Source organism: Pipistrellus hanaki, assembly GCF_964339955.1.
Source record: "Pipistrellus hanaki genome assembly, chromosome: 15".
Classification (NCBI taxonomy): domain Eukaryota; kingdom Metazoa; phylum Chordata; class Mammalia; order Chiroptera; family Vespertilionidae; genus Pipistrellus; species Pipistrellus hanaki.
Window position 1 is genome coordinate 31,864,580 of NC_140517.1, and position 21,873 is coordinate 31,886,452.

The following is a 21,873-nucleotide window of genomic DNA, read 5'->3' on the forward strand; positions in this document are numbered from 1 at the left end:
TTCTGCCTTGTATAACACACATTTAGCACTCTAGTCTCTTTTAAGTAAACAATACAGGATTCATACAGTGTTATATGTGATATTAACTCGAATTAAGGATTTCCCGGATCTTAGCTACCTTTTCTACACTAAGAACTGACTTGGAGAATCTCTATGAGCTGTTCTAAACGAGTTCTCATCTTTTTATAGTCATTTTCTCTGAATTATCCATGTTTTCATGTAGTTTCCTATATTCTTTCTTCTGGTCCAAGTATAATCTTTGCCCATTTTATCCAACAACTTCCTACACACTGTTATGAACTGAGGCAGCTCGGGAACATTGTCTCTCAACTGTGTTATAGAGTGTAGTACTACATTTCAGTGAAGTGTAAGGCCTTCCAAAGCTGCTGAACGTGTTTCTTTCACTATTTCAATGGTATTCTGCCTTGTATGACACACATTTACCAGTCTAGTCTCTTTTAAGTAAACAATACAGGATTCATACAGTGTTTCATGTGATCTTAACTCGAATTAAGGATTTCCCGGATCTTAGCTACCTTTTCTACACTAAGAACTGACTTGGAGAATCTCTTTTTAGCTTCTCTAAACCAGTTCTTATCTGTTTACAGTCATTTTCTCTGAATTATCCAGTTTTCATGTAGTTTCCTATATTCTTTCTTCTGGTCCAAGTATAAGCTTTGCCCACTTTATCAAAGAACTTCCTACACACTGTTATAAACAGAGGCAGCTCGGCAACATTATCTTTCAACTGTGTTACAGAGTGTAGTACTACATTTCAGTGAAGTGTAAGGCTTTCCAAAGCGCCGAATGTGTTTCTTTCTCTATTTCTATGGTATTCTGCCTTGTATAACACACATTTAGCACTCTAGTCTCTTTTAAGTAAACAATACAGGATTCATACAGTGTTTCATGTGATCTTAACTCGAATTAAGGATTTCCCGGATCTTAGCTACCTTTTCTACACTAAGAACTGATTTGGAGAATCTCTTTTTAGCTGTCTAAACCAGTTCTTATCTGTTTTACAGTCATTTTCTCTGAATTATCCAAGTTTTCATGTTGTTTCCTATATTCTTTCTTCTGGTCCAAGTATAAGCTTTGCCCACTTTATCAAACAACTGCCTACACACTGTTATAAACAGAGGCAGCTCGGCAACATTATCTTTCAACTGTGTTACAGAGTGTAGTACTACATTTCAGTGAAGTGTAAGGCTTTCCAAAGCTTCGAATGTGTTTCTTTCTCTATTTCTATGGTATTCTGCCTTGTATAACACACATTTAGCACTCTAGTCTCTTTTAAGTAAACAATACAGGATTCATACAGTGTTTCCTGTGATCTTAACTCGAATTAAGGATTTCCCGGATCTTAGCTACCTTTTCTACACTAAGAACTGATTTGGAGAATCTCTTTTTAGCTGTCTAAACCAGTTCTTATCTGTTTTACAGTCATTTTCTCTGAATTATCCAAGTTTTCATGTAGTTTCCTATATTCTTACTTCTGGTCCAAGTATAATGTTTGCCCACTTTATCAAACAACTTCCTACACACTGTTATGAACTGAGGCAGCTTGGGAACATTGTCTCTCAACTGTGTTATAGAGTGTAGTACTACATTTCAGTGAAGTGTAAGGCCTTCCAATGCTGCTGAACGTGTTTCTTTCACTATTTCAATGGTATTCTGCCTTGTATGACACACATTTACCAGTCTAGTTTCTTTTAAGTAAACAATACAGGATTCATACAGTGTTTCATGTGATCTTAACTCGAATTAAGGATTTCCCTGATCTTAGCTACCTTTTCTACACTAAGAACTGACTTGGAGAATCTCTTTTTAGCTGCTCTAAACCAGTTCTTATCTGTTTACAGTCATTTTCTCTGAATTATCCAAGTTTTCATGTAGTTTCCTATATTCTTTCTTCTGGTCCAAGTATAAGCTTTGCCCACTTTATCAAACAAGTGCCTACACACTGTTATAAACAGAGGCAGCTCGGCAACATTATCTTTCAACTGTGTTACAGAGTGTAGTACTACATTTCAGTGAAGTGTAAGGCTTTCCAAAGCTGCCGAATGTGTTTCTTTCTCTATTTCAATGGTATTCTGCCTTGTATAACACACATTTAACACTCTAATCTCCTTTAAGTAAACAATACAGGATTCATACAGTGTTTCATGTGATCTTAACTCTAATTAAGGATTTCCCGGGTCTTAGCTAACTTTTCTACACTAAGAACTGACTTGGAGAATCTCTTTGAGCTGTTCTAAACCAGTTCTCATCTATTTACAGTCATTTTCTCTGAATTATCCATCTTTTCATGTAGTTTCATATATTCTTCCTTTTGGTCCAAGTATAAGCGTTGCCCACTTTATCAAACAACTTCCTATACACTGTTATGAAAAGAGGCAGCTCGGGAACATTGTCTCTCAACTGTGTTACAGAGTGTAGTACTACATTTCAGTGAAGTGCAAGGCTTTCCAAAGCTGCCGAATGTGTTTCTTTCTCTATTTCAATGGTATTCTGCCTTGTATAACACACATTTAGCACTCTAGTCTCTTTTAAGTAAACAATACAGGATTCATACAGTGTTTCATGTGATCTTAACTAGAATTAAGGGTTTCCCTGATCTTAACTACCTTTTCTACACTAAGAACTGATTTGGGCAATCTCTTTCAGCTGTTCTAAACGAGTTCTCATCTGTTTACAGTCATTTTCTCTGAATGATCCATGTTTTCATGTAGTTTCTTATATTCTGCCTTCTGGTACAAGTATAATCTTTGCCCACTTTATCAAACAACTTCCTACACACTGTTATGAACTGAGGCAGCTCGGGAACATTGTCTCTCAACTGTGTTATAGAGTGTAGTACTATATTTTTGTGAAGTGTAAGGCCTTCCAACGCTGCCAAACGTGTTTCTTTCACTATTTCAATAATATTCTGCCTTTTATAACACACATTTACCACTGTAGTCTCTTTTAAGTAAACAATACAGGATTCATACAGTGTTTCATGTGATCTTAACTGGAATTAAGGATTTCCCGGACCTTAGCTACCTTTTCCACACTAAGAACTGACTTGGAGAATCACTTTGAGCTGTTCTAAACGAGTTCTCATCTGTTTACTGTCATTTTCTCTGAATTATCCATTTTTTCATGTAGTTTCCTATATTCTTCCTTCTGGTCCAAGTATAAGCTTTGCCAACTTTATCAAACAACTTCCTACACACTGTTATAAACAGAGGCAGCTTGGGAACACTGTCTCTCAACTTTGTTACAGAGTGTAGTACTACATTTCAATGAAGTGTAAGGCTTTCCAAAGCTGCCAAATGTGTTTCTTTCTCTATTTCTATGGTATTCTGCCTTGTATAACACACATTTAGCACTCTAGTCTCTTTTAAGTAAACAATACAGGATTCATACAGTGTTTCATGTGATCTTAACTCGAATTAAGGATTTTCCGGATCTTAGCTACCTTTTCTACACTAAGAACTGACTTGGAGAATCTCTTTGAGCTGTTCTAAACGAGTTCTCATCTGTTTACAGTCATTTTCTCTGAATTATCCATGTTTTCATGTAGTTTCTTATATTCTGCCTTCTGGTACAAGTATAATCTTTGCCCACTTTATCAAACAACTTCCTACACACTGTTATGAACTGAGGCAGCTCGGGAACATTGTCTCTCAACTGTGTTATACAGTGTAGTACTATATTTCTGTGAAGTGTAAGGCCTTCCAACGCTGCCGAACGTGTTTCTTTCACTATTTCAATGATATTCTGCCTTTTCTAACACACATTTACCACTGTAGTCTCTTTTAAGTAAACAATACAGGATTCATACAGTGTTTCATGTGATCTTAACTGGAATTAAGGATTTCCCGGACCTTAGCTACCTTTTCCACACTAAGAACTGACTTGGAGAATCACTTTGAGCTGTTCTAAACCAGTTCTCATCTGTTACAGCCATTTTGTCTGAATTATCCATGTTTTCATGTAGTTTCCTATATTCTTCCTTCTGGTCCAAGTATAAGCTTTGCCCACTTTATCAAACAACTTCCTACACATTGTTATAAACAGAGGCAGCTCGGGAACACTGTGTCTCGACTTTGTTACAGAGTGTAGTTCTACATTTCAATGAAGTGTAAGGCTTTCCAAAGCTGCCGAATGTGTTTCTTTCTCTATTTCTATGGTATTCTGCCTTGTATAACACACATTTAGCACTCTAGTCTCTTTTAAGTAAACAATACAGGATTCATAGAGTGTTTCATGTGATCTTCACTCGAATTAAGGGTTTCCCGGATCTTAACTGCCTTTTCTACACTAAGAACTGACTTGGGCAATCTCTTTCAGCTGTTCTAAACCGGTTCTCATCTGTTTACAGTCATTTTCTCTGAATGATCCATGTTTTCATGTAGTTTCTTATATTCTGCCTTCTGGTACAAGTATAATCTTTGCCCACTTTATCAAACAACTTCCTACACACTGTTATGAACTGAGGCAGCCCGGGAACATTGTCTCTCAACTGTGTTATAGAGTGTAGTACTATATTTTTGTGAAGTGTAAGGCCTTCCAACGCTGCCAAACGTGTTTCTTTCACTATTTCAATAATATTCTGCCTTTTATAACACACATTTACCACTGTAGTCTCTTTTAAGTAAACAATACAGGATTCATACAGTGTTTCATGTGATCTTAACTGGAATTAAGGATTTCCCGGACCTTAGCTACCTTTTCCACACTAAGAACTGACTTGGAGAATCACTTTGAGCTGTTCTAAACGAGTTCTCATCTGTTTACTGTCATTTTCTCTGAATTATCCATGTTTTCGTGTAGTTTCCTATATTCTTCCTTCTGGTCCAAGTATAAGCTTTGCCAACTTTATCAAACAACTTCCTACACACTGTTATAAACAGAGGCAGCTTGGGAACACTGTCTCTCAACTTTGTTACAGAGTGTAGTACTACATTTCAATGAAGTGTAAGGCTTTCCAAAGCTGCCGAATGTGTTTCTTTCTCTATTTCTATGGTATTCTGCCTTGTATAACACACATTTAGCACTCTAGTCTCTTTTAAGTAAACAATACAGGATTCATACAGTGTTTCATGTGATCTTAACTCGAATTAAGGATTTTCCGGATCTTAGCTACCTTTTCTACACTAAGAACTGACTTGGAGAATCTCTTTGAGCTGTTCTAAACGAGTTCTCATCTGTTTACAGTCATTTTCTCTGAATTATCCATGTTTTCATGTAGTTTCTTATATTCTGCCTTCTGGTACAAGTATAATCTTTGCCCACTTTATCAAACAACTTCCTACACACTGTTATGAACTGAGGCAGCTCGGGAACATTGTCTCTCAACTGTGTTATAGAGTGTAGTACTATATTTCTGTGAAGTGTAAGGCCTTCCAACGCTGCCGAACGTGTTTCTTTCACTATTTCAATGATATTCTGCCTTTTATAACACACATTTACCACTGTAGTCTCTTTTAAGTAAACAATACAGGATTCATACAGTGTTTCATGTGATCTTAACTGGAATTAAGGATTTCCCGGACCTTAGCTACCTTTTCCACACTAAGAACTGACTTGGAGAATCACTTTGAGCTGTTCTAAACCAGTTCTCATCTGTTTACAGCCATTTTGTCTGAATTATCCATGTTTTCATGTAGTTTCCTATATTCTTCCTTCTGGTCCAAGTATAAGCTTTGCCCACTTTATCAAACAACTTCCTACACATTGTTATAAACAGAGGCAGCTCGGGAACACTGTGTCTCAACTTTGTTACAGAGTGTAGTTCTACATTTCAATGAAGTGTAAGGCTTTCCAAAGCTGCCGAATGTGTTTCTTTCTCTATTTCTATGGTATTCTGCCTTGTATAACACACATTTAGCACTCTAGTCTCTTTTAAGTAAACAATACAGGATTCATAGAGTGTTTCATGTGATCTTCACTCGAATTAAGGGTTTCCCGGATCTTAACTGCCTTTTCTACACTAAGAACTGACTTGGGCAATCTCTTTCAGCTGTTCTAAACGAGTTCTCATCTGTTTACAGTCATTTTCTCTGAATTATCCATGTTTTCATGTAGTTTCTTATATTGTGCCTTCTGGTACAAGTATAATCTTTGCCCACTTTATCAAACAACTTCCTACACACTGTTATGAACAGAGGCAGCTCGGCAACATTGTCTCTCAACTGTGTTACAGAGTGTAGTACTACATTTCAGTGAAGTGTTAGGCTTTCCAAAGCGCCGAATGTGTTTCTTTCTCTATTTCAATGGTATTCTGCCTTGTATAACACACATTTACCACTCTAGTCTCTTTTAAGTAAACAATACAGGATTCATACAGTGTTTCATGTGATCTTAACTGGAATTAAGGATTTCCCGGACCTTAGCTACCTTTTCCACACTAAGAACTGACTTGGAGAATCTCTATGAGCTGTTCTAAACGAGTTCTCATCTGTTTACAGTCATTTTCTCTGAATTATCCATGTTTTCATGTAGTTTTCTATATTCTTCCTTCTGGTCCAAGTATAATCTTTGCCCACTTTATCAAACAACTTCCTACACACTGTTATGAACTGAGGCAGCTTGGGAACATTGTCTCTCAACTGTGTTATAGAGTGTAGTACTACATTTCAGTGAAGTGTAAGGCCTTCCAAAGCTGCCGAACGTGTTTCTTTCACTATTTCAATGGTATTCTGCCTTGTATAACACACATTTAGCACTCTAGTCTCTTTTAAGTAAACAATACAGGATTCATACAGTGTTATATGTGATATTAACTCGAATTAAGGATTTCCCGGATCTTAGCTACCTTTTCTACACTAAGAACTGACTTGGAGAATCTCTATGAGCTGTTCTAAACGAGTTCTCATCTTTTTATAGTCATTTTCTCTGAATTATCCATGTTTTCATGTAGTTTCCTATATTCTTTCTTCTGGTCCAAGTATAATCTTTGCCCATTTTATCCAACAACTTCCTACACACTGTTATGAACTGAGGCAGCTCGGGAACATTGTCTCTCAACTGTGTTATAGAGTGTAGTACTACATTTCAGTGAAGTGTAAGGCCTTCCAAAGCTGCTGAACGTGTTTCTTTCACTATTTCAATGGTATTCTGCCTTGTATGACACACATTTACCAGTCTAGTCTCTTTTAAGTAAACAATACAGGATTCATACAGTGTTTCATGTGATCTTAACTCGAATTAAGGATTTCCCGGATCTTAGCTACCTTTTCTACACTAAGAACTGACTTGGAGAATCTCTTTTTAGCTTCTCTAAACCAGTTCTTATCTGTTTACAGTCATTTTCTCTGAATTATCCAGTTTTCATGTAGTTTCCTATATTCTTTCTTCTGGTCCAAGTATAAGCTTTGCCCACTTTATCAAAGAACTTCCTACACACTGTTATAAACAGAGGCAGCTCGGCAACATTATCTTTCAACTGTGTTACAGAGTGTAGTACTACATTTCAGTGAAGTGTAAGGCTTTCCAAAGCGCCGAATGTGTTTCTTTCTCTATTTCTATGGTATTCTGCCTTGTATAACACACATTTAGCACTCTAGTCTCTTTTAAGTAAACAATACAGGATTCATACAGTGTTTCATGTGATCTTAACTCGAATTAAGGATTTCCCGGATCTTAGCTACCTTTTCTACACTAAGAACTGATTTGGAGAATCTCTTTTTAGCTGTCTAAACCAGTTCTTATCTGTTTTACAGTCATTTTCTCTGAATTATCCAAGTTTTCATGTTGTTTCCTATATTCTTTCTTCTGGTCCAAGTATAAGCTTTGCCCACTTTATCAAACAACTGCCTACACACTGTTATAAACAGAGGCAGCTCGGCAACATTATCTTTCAACTGTGTTACAGAGTGTAGTACTACATTTCAGTGAAGTGTAAGGCTTTCCAAAGCTGCCGAATGTATTTCTTTCTCTATTTCAATGGTATTCTGCCTTGTATAACACACATTTAACACTCTAGTCTCCTTTAAGTAAACAATACAGGATACATACAGTGTTTCATGTGATCTTAACTCGAATTAAGGATTTCCCGGATCTTAGCTACCTTTTCTACACTAAGAACTGACTTTGAGAATCTCTTTGAGCTGTTCTAAACGAGTTCTCATCTGTTTACAGTCATTTTCTCTGAATTATCCATGTTTTCAAATAGTTTCCTATATTCTTCCTTCTGGTCCAAGTATAAGCTTTGCCCACTTTATCAAACAACTTCCTACACATTGTTATATACAGAGGCAGCTCGGGAACACTGTCTCTCAACATTGTTACAGAGTGTAGTACTACATTTCAATGAAGTATAAGGCTTTCCAAAGCTGCCGAATGTGTTTCTTTCTCTATTTCTATGGTATTCTGCCTTGTATAACACACATTTAGCACTCTAGTCTCTTTTAAGTAAACAATACAGGATTCATACAGTGTTTCATGTGATCTTAACTAGAATTAAGGGTTTCCCTGATCTTAACTACCTTTTCTACACTAAGAACTGATTTGGGCAATCTCTTTCAGCTGTTCTAAACGAGTTCTCATCTGTTTACAGTCATTTTCTCTGAATGATCCATGTTTTCATGTAGTTTCTTATATTCTGCCTTCTGGTACAAGTATAATCTTTGCCCACTTTATCAAACAACTTCCTACACACTGTTATGAACTGAGGCAGCTCGGGAACATTGTCTCTCAACTGTGTTATAGAGTGTAGTACTATATTTTTGTGAAGTGTAAGGCCTTCCAACGCTGCCAAACGTGTTTCTTTCACTATTTCAATAATATTCTGCCTTTTATAACACACATTTACCACTGTAGTCTCTTTTAAGTAAACAATACAGGATTCATACAGTGTTTCATGTGATCTTAACTGGAATTAAGGATTTCCCGGACCTTAGCTACCTTTTCCACACTAAGAACTGACTTGGAGAATCACTTTGAGCTGTTCTAAACGAGTTCTCATCTGTTTACTGTCATTTTCTCTGAATTATCCATGTTTTCATGTAGTTTCCTATATTCTTCCTTCTGGTCCAAGTATAAGCTTTGCCAACTTTATCAAACAACTTCCTACACACTGTTATAAACAGAGGCAGCTTGGGAACACTGTCTCTCAACTTTGTTACAGAGTGTAGTACTACATTTCAATGAAGTGTAAGGCTTTCCAAAGCTGCCGAATGTGTTTCTTTCTCTATTTCTATGGTATTCTGCCTTGTATAACACACATTTAGCACTCTAGTCTCTTTTAAGTAAACAATACAGGATTCATACAGTGTTTCATGTGATCTTAACTCGAATTAAGGATTTTCCGGATCTTAGCTACCTTTTCTACACTAAGAACTGACTTGGAGAATCTCTTTGAGCTGTTCTAAACGAGTTCTCATCTGTTTACAGTCATTTTCTCTGAATTATCCATGTTTTCATGTAGTTTCTTATATTCTGCCTTCTGGTACAAGTATAATCTTTGCCCACTTTATCAAACAACTTCCTACACACTGTTATGAACTGAGGCAGCTCGGGAACATTGTCTCTCAACTGTGTTATACAGTGTAGTACTATATTTCTGTGAAGTGTAAGGCCTTCCAACGCTGCCGAACGTGTTTCTTTCACTATTTCAATGATATTCTGCCTTGTATAAAACACATTTACCACTCTAGTCTCTTTTAAGTAAACAATACAGGATTCATAGAGTGTTTCATGTGATCTTCACTCCAATTAAGGGTTTCCCGGATCTTAACTGCCTTTTCTACACTAAGAACTGACTTGGGCAATCTCTTTCAGCTGTTCTAAACGAGTTCTCATCTGTTTACAGTCATTTTCTCTGAATTATCCATGTTTTCATGTAGTTTCTTATATTGTGCCTTCTGGTACAAGTATAATCTTTGCCCACTTTATCAAACAACTTCCTACACACTGTTATGAACTGAGGCAGCTCGGGAACATTGTCTCTCAACTGTTTTATAGAGTGTAGTACTATATTTCTGTGAAGTGTAAGGCCTTCCAACGCTGCCGAACGTGTTTCTTTCACTATTTCAATGATATTCTGCCTTTTATAACACACATTTACCACTGTAGTCTCTTTTAAGTAAACAATACAGGATTCATACAGTGTTTCATGTGATCTTAACTGGAATTAAGGATTTCCCGGACCTTAGCTACCTTTTCCATACTAAGAACTGACTTGGAGAATCACTTTGAGATGTTCTAAACCAGTTCTCATCTGTTTACAGTCATTTTCTCTGAATTATCCATGTTTTCATGTAGTTTCCTATATTCTTCCTTTTGGTCCAAGTATAAGCTTTGCCCACTTTATCAAACAACTTCCTACACATTGTTATAAACAGAGGCAGCTCGGGAACACTGTCTCTCAACTTTGTTACAGAGTGTAGTACTACATTTCAATGAAGTGTAACGCTTTCCAAAGGTGCCGAATGTGTTTCTTTCTCTATTTCTATGGTATTCTGCCTTGTATAACACACATTTAGCACTCTAGTCTCTTTTAAGTAAACAATACAGGATTCATACAGTGTTTCATGTGATCTTAACTCGAATTAAGGGTTTCCCGGATCTTAACTACCTTTTCTACACTAAGAACTGACTTGGGCAATCTCTTTCAGCTGTTCTAAACGAGTTCTCATCTGTTTACAGTCATTTTCTCTGAATTATCCATGTTTTCATGTAGTTTCTTATATTCTGCTTTCTGGTACAAGTATAATCTTTGCCCACTTTATCAAACAACTTCCTACACACTGTTATGAACAGAGGCAGCTCGGCAACATTGTCTCTCAACTGTGTTACAGAGTGTAGTACTACATTTCAGTGAAGTGTTAGGCTTTCCAAAGCGCCGAATGTGTTTCTTTCTCTATTTCAATGGTATTCTGCCTTGTATAACACACATTTACCACTCTAGTCTCTTTTAAGTAAACAATACAGGATTCATACAGTGTTTCATGTGATCTTAACTGGAATTAAGGATTTCCCGGACCTTAGCTACCTTTTCCACACTAAGAACTGACTTGGAGAATCTCTATGAGCTGTTCTAAACGAGTTCTCATCAGTTTACAGTCATTTTCTCTGAATTATCCATGTTTTCATGTAGTTTTCTATATTCTTCCTTCTGGTCCAAGTATAATCTTTGCCCACTTTATCAAACAACTTCCTACACACTGTTATGAACTGAGGCAGCTCGGGAACATTGTCTCTCAACTGTGTTATAGAGTGTAGTACTACATTTCAGTGAAGTGTAAGGCCTTCCAAAGCTGCCGAACGTGTTTCTTTCCCTATTTCAATGGTATTCTGCCTTGTATAACACACATTTAGCACTCTAGTCTCTTTTAAGTAAACAATACAGGATTCATACAGTGTTTCATGTGATCTTAACTCGAATTAAGGATTTCCCGGATCTTTGCTACCTTTTCTACACTAAGAACTGACTTGGAGAATCTCTTTTTAGCTGCTCTAAACCAGTTCTTATCTGTTTACAGTCATTTTCTCTGAATTATCCAAGTTTTCATGTAGTTTCCTATATTCTTTCTTCTTGTCCAAGTATAAGCTTTGCCCACTTTATCAAACAACTTCCTACACATTGTTATAAACAGAGGCAGCTCGGCAACATTATCTTTCAACTGTGTTACAGAGTGTAGTACTACATTTCAGTGAAGTGTAAGGCTTTCCAAAGCTGCCGAATGTGTTTCTTTCTCTATTTCAATGGTATTCTGCCTTGTATAACACACATTTAACACTCTAGTCTCCTTTAAGTAAACAATACAGGATTCATACAGTGTTTCATGTGATCTTAACTCGAATTAAGGATTTCCCGGATCTTAGCTACCTTTTCTACACTAAGAACTGACTTGGAGAATCACTTTGAGCTGTTCTAAACCAGTTCTCATCTGTTTACAGTCATTTTCTCTGAATTATCCATGTTTTCATGTAGTTTCCTATATTCTTCCTTCTGGTCCAAGTATAAGCTTGGCCCACTTTATCAAACAACTTCCTACACACTGTTATAAACAGAGGCAGCTCGGGAACACTGTCTCTCAACTTTGTTACAGACTGTAGTACTACATTTCTGTGAAGTGTAAGGCCTTCCAAAGCTGCCGAACGTGTTTCTTTCACTATTTCAATGGTATTCTGCCTTGTATAACACACATTTACCACTCTTGTCTCTTTTAAGTAAACAATACAGGATTCATACAGTGTTTCATGTGATCTTAACTCGAATTAAGGATTCCCAGATCTTAGCTACCTTTTCTACACTAAGAACTGACTTGGAGAATCACTTTGAGCTGTTCTAAACCAGTTCTCATCTGTTTACAGTCATTTTCTCTGAATTATCCATGTTTTCATGTAGTTTCCTATATTCTTCCTTCTGGTCCAAGTATAAGCTTTGCCCTCTTTATCAAACAACTTCCTACACACTGTTATAAACAGAGGCAGCTTGGGAACACTGTCTCTCAACTTTGTTACAGTGTGTAGTACTACATTTCAATGAAGTGTAAGGCTTTCCAAAGCTGCAGAATGTGTTTCTTTCTCTATTTCTATGGTATTCTGCCTTGTATAACACACATTTACCAGTCTAGTCTCTTTTAAGTAAACAATACAGGATTCATAGAGTGTTTCATGTGATCTTAACTCGAATTAAGGATTTCCCGGATCTTAGCTACCTTTTCTACACTAAGAACGGACTTGGAGAATCTCTTTTTAGGTGATCTAAACCAGTTCTTATCTGTTTACAGTCATTTTCTCTGAATTATCCAAGTTTTCATGTAGTTTCCTATATTCTTTCTTCTGGTACAAGTATAAGCTTTGCCCACTTTATCAAACAACTTCCTACACACTGTTATAAACAGAGGCAGCTGGACAACATTATTTTTCAACTGTGTTACAGAGTGTAGTACTACATTTCAGTGAAGTGTAAGGCTTTCCAAAGCTGCCGAATGTGTTTCTTTCTCTATTTCAGTGGTATTCTGCCTTGTATAACACACATTTAACACTCTAGTCTCATTTAAGTAAACAATACAGGATTCATACAGTGTTTCATGTGATCTTAACTCGAATTAAGGATTTCCCGGATCTTAGCTACCTTTTCTACACTAAGAACTGACTTGGAGAATATCTTTGAGCTGTTCTAAACCAGTTCTCATCTGTTTACAGTCATTTTCTCTGAATTATCCATGTTTTAATGTAGTTTCCTATATTCTTCCTTCTGGTCCAAGTATAATCTTTGCCCACTTTATCAAACAACTTCCTACACACTGTTATGAACTGAGGCAGCTCGGGAACATTGTCTCTCAACTGTGTTATAGAGTGTAGTACTATATTTCTGTGAAGTGTAAGGCCTTCATACGCTGCCGAACGTGTTTCTTTCACTATTTCAATGATATTCTGCCTTGTATAACACACATTTACCACTCTAGTCTCTTTTAAGTAAACAATACAGGATTCATACTGTGTTTCATGTGATATTAACTGGAATTAAGGATTTCCCGCATCTTAGCTACCTTTTCTACACTAAGAACTGACTTGGAGGATCACTTTGAGCTGTTCTAAACCAGTTCTCATCTGTTTACAGTCATTTTCTCTGAATTATCCATGTTTTCATGTAGTTTCCTATATTCTTCCTTCTGGTCCAAGTATATGCTTTGCCCACTTTATCAAACAACTTACTACACACTGTTATGAAGAGAGGCAGCTCGGGAACATTGTATCTCAACTGCGTTACAGAGTGTATTCCTACATTTCCGTGAAGTGTAAGGCTTTCCAAAGCTGCCGAATGTGTTTCTTTCTCTATTTCAATAGTATTCTGCCTTGTATAACACACATTTACCACTCTAGTCTCTTTTAAGTAAACAATACAGGATTCATACAGTGTTTCATGTGATCTTAACTGGAATTGAGGATTTCCCGCATCTTAACTACTTTTTCTACACTAAGAACTGACTTGGCCAATCTATTTCAGCTGTTCTAAACGAGTTCTCATTTGTTTACAGTCATTTTCTCTGAATTATCCATGTTTTCATGTAGTTTCCTATATTCTTCCTTCTGGTCCAAGTATAAGCTTTGCCCACTTTATCAAACAACTTCCTACACACTGTTATGAACAGAGACAGCTCGGGAACATTGTCTCTCATCTGTGTTACAGAATGTACTACTCCATTTCAGTGAAGTGTAAGGCTTTCCAAAGCGCCGAATGTGTTTCTTTCTCTATTTCTATGGTATTCTGCCTTGTATAACACACATTTAGCACTCTAGTCTCTTTTAAGTAAACAATACAGGATTCATAGAGTGTTTCATGTGATCTTCACTCGAATTAAGGGTTTCCCGGATCTTAACTGCCTTTTCTACACTAAGAACTGACTTGGGCAATCTCTTTCAGCTGTTCTAAACCGGTTCTCATCTGTTTACAGTCATTTTCTCTGAATTATCCAAGTTTTCATGTAGTTTCCTATATTCTTTCTTCTTGTCCAAGTATAAGCTTTGCCCACTTTATCAAACAACTTCCTACACATTGTTATAAACAGAGGCAGCTCGGCAACATTATCTTTCAACTGTGTTACAGAGTGTAGTACTACATTTCAGTGAAGTGTAAGGCTTTCCAAAGCTGCCGAATGTGTTTCTTTCTCTATTTCAATGGTATTCTGCCTTGTATAACACACATTTAACACTCTAGTCTCCTTTAAGTAAACAATACAGGATTCATACAGTGTTTCATGTGATCTTAACTCGAATTAAGGATTTCCCGGATCTTTGCTACCTTTTCTACACTAAGAACTGACTTGGAGAATCACTTTGAGCTGTTCTAAACCAGTTCTCATCTGTTTACAGTCATTTTCTCTGAATTATCCATGTTTTCATGTAGTTTCCTATATTCTTCCTTCTGGTCCAAGTATAAGCTTGGCCCACTTTATCAAACAACTTCCTACACACTGTTATAAACAGAGGCAGCTCGGGAACACTGTCTCTCAACTTTGTTACAGACTGTAGTACTACATTTCTGTGAAGTGTAAGGCCTTCCAAAGCTGCCGAACGTGTTTCTTTCACTATTTCAATGGTATTCTGCCTTGTATAACACACATTTACCACTCTTGTCTCTTTTAAGTAAACAATACAGGATTCATACAGTGTTTCATGTGATCTTAACTCGAATTAAGGATTCCCAGATCTTAGCTACCTTTTCTACACTAAGAACTGACTTGGAGAATCACTTTGAGCTGTTCTAAACCAGTTCTCATCTGTTTACAGTCATTTTCTCTGAATTATCCATGTTTTCATGTAGTTTCCTATATTCTTCCTTCTGGTCCAAGTATAAGCTTTGCCCACTTTATCAAACAACTTCCTACACACTGTTATAAACAGAGGCAGCTTGGGAACACTGTCTCTCAACTTTGTTACAGTGTGTAGTACTACATTTCAATGAAGTGTAAGGCTTTCCAAAGCTGCAGAATGTGTTTCTTTCTCTATTTCTATGGTATTCTGCCTTGTATAACACACATTTACCAGTCTAGTCTCTTTTAAGTAAACAATACAGGATTCATAGAGTGTTTCATGTGATCTTAACTCGAATTAAGGATTTCCCGGATCTTAGCTACCTTTTCTACACTAAGAACGGACTTGGAGAATCTCTTTTGAGGTGATCTAAACCAGTTCTTATCTGTTTACAGTCATTTTCTCTGAATTATCCAAGTTTTCATGTAGTTTCCTATATTCTTTCTTCTGGTCCAAGTATAAGCTTTGCCCACTTTATCAAACAACTTCCTACACACTGTTATAAACAGAGGCAGCTGGGCAACATTATTTTTCAACTGTGTTACAGAGTGTAGTACTACATTTCAGTGAAGTGTAAGGCTTTCCAAAGCTGCCGAATGTGTTTCTTTCTCTATTTCAGTGGTATTCTGCCTTGTATAACACACATTTAACACTCTAGTCTCATTTAAGTAAACAATACAGGATTCATACAGTGTTTCATGTGATCTTAACTCGAATTAAGGATTTCCCGGATCTTAGCTACCTTTTCTACACTAAGAACTGACTTGGAGAATATCTTTGAGCTGTTCTAAACCAGTTCTCATCTGTTTACAGTTATTTTCTCTGAATTATCCATGTTTTAATGTAGTTTCCTATATTCTTCCTTCTGGTCCAAGTATAATCTTTGCCCACTTTATCAAACAACTTCCTACACACTGTTATGAACTGAGGCAGCTCGGGAACATTGTCTCTCAACTGTGTTATAGAGTGTAGTACTATATTTCTGTGAAGTGTAAGGCCTTCATACGCTGCCGAACGTGTTTCTTTCACTATTTCAATGATATTCTGCCTTGTATAACACACATTTACCACTCTAGTCCCTTTTAAGTAAACAATACAGGATTCATACTGTGTTTCATGTGATATTAACTGGAATTAAGGATTTCCCGCATCTTAGCTACCTTTTCTACACTAAGAACTGACTTGGAGGATCACTTTGAGCTGTTCTAAACCAGTTCTCATCTGTTTACAGTCATTTTCTCTGAATTATCCATGTTTTCATGTAGTTTCCTATATTCTTCCTTCTGGTCCAAGTATATGCTTTGCCCACTTTATCAAACAACTTACTACACACTGTTATGAAGAGAGGCAGCTCGGGAACATTGTATCTCAACTGCGTTACAGAGTGTATTCCTACATTTCCGTGAAGTGTAAGGCTTTCCAAAGCTGCCGAATGTGTTTCTTTCTCTATTTCAATAGTATTCTGCCTTGTATAACACACATTTACCACTCTAGTCTCTTTTAAGTAAACAATACAGGATTCATACAGTGTTTCATGTGATCTTAACTGGAATTGAGGATTTCCCGCATCTTAACTACTTTTTCTACACTAAGAACTGACTTGGCCAATCTATTTCAGCTGTTCTAAACGAGTTCTCATCTGTTTACAGTCATTTTCTCTGAATTATCCATGTTTTCATGTAGTTTCCTATATTCTTCCTTCTGGTCCAAGTATAAGCTTTGCCCACTTTATCAAACAACTTCCTACACACTGTTATGAACAGAGACAGCTCGGGAACATTGTCTCTCATCTGTGTTACAGAATGTACTACTCCATTTCAGTGAAGTGTAAGGCTTTCCAAAGCGCCGAATGTGTTTCTTTCTCTATTTCTATGGTATTCTGCCTTGTATAACACACATTTAGCACTCTAGTCTCTTTTAAGTAAACAATACAGGATTCATAGAGTGTTTCATGTGATCTTCACTCGAATTAAGGGTTTCCCGGATCTTAACTGCCTTTTCTACACTAAGAACTGACTTGGGCAATCTCTTTCAGCTGTTCTAAACCGGTTCTCATCTGTTTACAGTCATTTTCTCTGAATTATCCAAGTTTTCATGTAGTTTCCTATATTCTTTCTTCTTGTCCAAGTATAAGCTTTGCCCACTTTATCAAACAACTTCCTACACATTGTTATAAACAGAGGCAGCTCGGCAACATTATCTTTCAACTGTGTTACAGAGTGTAGTACTACATTTCAGTGAAGTGTAAGGCTTTCCAAAGCTGCCGAATGTGTTTCTTTCTCTATTTCAATGGTATTCTGCCTTGTATAACACACATTTAACACTCTAGTCTCCTTTAAGTAAACAATACAGGATTCATACAGTGTTTCATGTGATCTTAACTCGAATTAAGGATTTCCCGGATCTTTGCTACCTTTTCTACACTAAGAACTGACTTGGAGAATCACTTTGAGCTGTTCTAAACCAGTTCTCATCTGTTTACAGTCATTTTCTCTGAATTATCCATGTTTTCATGTAGTTTCCTATATTCTTCCTTCTGGTCCAAGTATAAGCTTGGCCCACTTTATCAAACAACTTCCTACACACTGTTATAAACAGAGGCAGCTCGGGAACACTGTCTCTCAACTTTGTTACAGACTGTAGTACTACATTTCTGTGAAGTGTAAGGCCTTCCAAAGCTGCCGAACGTGTTTCTTTCACTATTTCAATGGTATTCTGCCTTGTATAACACACATTTACCACTCTTGTCTCTTTTAAGTAAACAATACAGGATTCATACAGTGTTTCATGTGATCTTAACTCGAATTAAGGATTCCCAGATCTTAGCTACCTTTTCTACACTAAGAACTGACTTGGAGAATCACTTTGAGCTGTTCTAAACCAGTTCTCATCTGTTTACAGTCATTTTCTCTGAATTATCCATGTTTTCATGTAGTTTCCTATATTCTTCCTTCTGGTCCAAGTATAAGCTTTGCCCACTTTATCAAACAACTTCCTACACACTGTTATAAACAGAGGCAGCTTGGGAACACTGTCTCTCAACTTTGTTACAGTGTGTAGTACTACATTTCAATGAAGTGTAAGGCTTTCCAAAGCTGCAGAATGTGTTTCTTTCTCTATTTCTATGGTATTCTGCCTTGTATAACACACATTTACCAGTCTAGTCTCTTTTAAGTAAACAATACAGGATTCATAGAGTGTTTCATGTGATCTTAACTCGAATTAAGGATTTCCCGGATCTTAGCTACCTTTTCTACACTAAGAACGGACTTGGAGAATCTCTTTTGAGGTGATCTAAACCAGTTCTTATCTGTTTACAGTCATTTTCTCTGAATTATCCAAGTTTTCATGTAGTTTCCTATATTCTTTCTTCTGGTCCAAGTATAAGCTTTGCCCACTTTATCAAACAACTTCCTACACACTGTTATAAACAGAGGCAGCTGGGCAACATTATTTTTCAACTGTGTTACAGAGTGTAGTACTACATTTCAGTGAAGTGTAAGGCTTTCCAAAGCTGCCGAATGTGTTTCTTTCTCTATTTCAGTGGTATTCTGCCTTGTATAACACACATTTAACACTCTAGTCTCATTTAAGTAAACAATACAGGATTCATACAGTGTTTCATGTGATCTTAACTCGAATTAAGGATTTCCCGGATCTTAGCTACCTTTTCTACACTAAGAACTGACTTGGAGAATATCTTTGAGCTGTTCTAAACCAGTTCTCATCTGTTTACAGTCATTTTCTCTGAATTATCCATGTTTTAATGTAGTTTCCTATATTCTTCCTTCTGGTCCAAGTATAATCTTTGCCCACTTTATCAAACAACTTCCTACACACTGTTATGAACTGAGGCAGCTCGGGAACATTGTCTCTCAACTGTGTTATAGAGTGTAGTACTATATTTCTGTGAAGTGTAAGGCCTTCATACGCTGCCGAACGTGTTTCTTTCACTATTTCAATGATATTCTGCCTTGTATAACACACATTTACCACTCTAGTCTCTTTTAAGTAAACAATACAGGATTCATACTGTGTTTCATGTGATATTAACTGGAATTAAGGATTTCCCGCATCTTAGCTACCTTTTCTACACTAAGAACTGACTTGGAGGATCACTTTGAGCTGTTCTAAACCAGTTCTCATCTGTTTACAGTCATTTTCTCTGAATTATCCATGTTTTCATGTAGTTTCCTATATTCTTCCTTCTGGTCCAAGTATATGCTTTGCCCACTTTATCAAACAACTTACTACACACTGTTATGAAGAGAGGCAGCTCGGGAACATTGTATCTCAACTGCGTTACAGAGTGTATTCCTACATTTCCGTGAAGTGTAAGGCTTTCCAAAGCTGCCGAATGTGTTTCTTTCTCTATTTCAATAGTATTCTGCCTTGTATAACACACATTTACCACTCTAGTCTCTTTTAAGTAAACAATACAGGATTCATACAGTGTTTCATGTGATCTTAACTGGAATTGAGGATTTCCCGCATCTTAACTACTTTTTCTACACTAAGAACTGACTTGGCCAATCTATTTCAGCTGTTCTAAACGAGTTCTCATCTGTTTACAGTCATTTTCTCTGAATTATCCATGTTTTCATGTAGTTTCCTATATTCTTCCTTCTGGTCCAAGTATAAGCTTTGCCCACTTTATCAAACAACTTCCTACACACTGTTATGAACAGAGACAGCTCGGGAACATTGTCTCTCATCTGTGTTACAGAATGTACTACTCCATTTCAGTGAAGTGTAAGGCTTTCCAAAGCGCCGAATGTGTTTCTTTCTCTATTTCTATGGTATTCTGCCTTGTATAACACACATTTAGCACTCTAGTCTCTTTTAAGTAAACAATACAGGATTCATAGAGTGTTTCATGTGATCTTCACTCGAATTAAGGGTTTCCCGGATCTTAACTGCCTTTTCTACACTAAGAACTGACTTGGGCAATCTCTTTCAGCTGTTCTAAACCGGTTCTCATCTGTTTACAGTCATTTTCTCTGAATGATCCATGTTTTCATGTAGTTTCTTATATTCTGCCTTCTGGTACAAGTATAATCTTTTCCCACTTTATCAAACAACTTCCTACACACTGTTATGAACTGAGGCAGCTCGGGAACATTGTCTCTCAACTGTGTTATAGAGTGTAGTACTATATTTTTGTGAAGTGTAAGGCCTTCCAACGCTGCCAAACGTGTTTCTTTCACTATTTCAATAATATTCTGCCTTTTATAACACACATTTACCACTGTAGTCTCTTTTAAGTAAACAATACAGGATTCATACAGTGTTTCATGTGATCTTAACTGGAATTAAGGATTTCCCGGACCTTAGCTACCTTTTCCACACTAAGAACTGACTTGGAGAATCACTTTGAGCTGTTCTAAACGAGTTCTCATCTGTTTACTGTCATTTTCTCTGAATTATCCATTTTTTCATGTAGTTTCCTATATTCTTCCTTCTGGTCCAAGTATAAGCTTTGCCAACTTTATCAAACAACTTCCTACACACTGTTATAAACAGAGGCAGCTTGGGAACACTGTCTCTCAACTTTGTTACAGAGTGTAGTACTACATTTCAATGAAGTGTAAGGCTTTCCAAAGCTGCCGAATGTGTTTCTTTCTCTATTTCTATGGTATTCTGCCTTGTATAACACACATTTAGCACTCTAGTCCCTTTTAAGTAAACAATACAGGATTCATACAGTGTTTCATGTGATCTTAACTCGAATTAAGGATTTTCCGGATCTTAGCTACCTTTTCTACACTAAGAACTGACTTGGAGAATCTCTTTGAGCTGTTCTAAACGAGTTCTCATCTGTTTACAGTCATTTTCTCTGAATTATCCATGTTTTCATGTAGTTTCTTATATTCTGCCTTCTGGTACAAGTATAATCTTTGCCCACTTTATCAAACAACTTCCTACACACTGTTATGAACTGAGGCAGCTCGGGAACATTGTCTCTCAACTGTGTTATTCAGTGTAGTACTATATTTCTGTGAAGTGTAAGGCCTTCCAACGCTGCCGAACGTGTTTCTTTCACTATTTCAATGATATTCTGCCTTGTATAAAACACATTTACCACTCTAGTCTCTTTTAAGTAAACAATACAGGATTCATACAGTGTTTCATGTGATCTTAACTCGAATTAAGGGTTTCCCGGATCTTAACTACCTTTTCTACACTAAGAACTGACTTGGGCAATCTCTTTCAGCTGTTCTAAACGAGTTCTCATCTGTTTACAGTCATTTTCTCTGAATTATCCATGTTTTCATGTAGTTTCTTATATTCTGCCTTCTGGTACAAGTATAATCTTTGCCCACTTTATCAAACAACTTCCTACACACTGTTATGAACTGAGGCAGCTCGGGAACATTGTCTCTCAACTGTGTTATAGAGTGTAGTACTATATTTCTGTGAAGTGTAAGGCCTTCCAAGGCTGCCGAACGTGTTTCTTTCACTATTTCAATGATATTCTGCCTTTTATAACACACATTTACCACTGTAGTCTCTTTTAAGTAAACAATACAGGATTCATACAGTGTTTCATGTGATCTTAACTGGAATTAAGGATTTCCCGGACCTTAGCTACCTTTTCCACACTAAGAACTGACT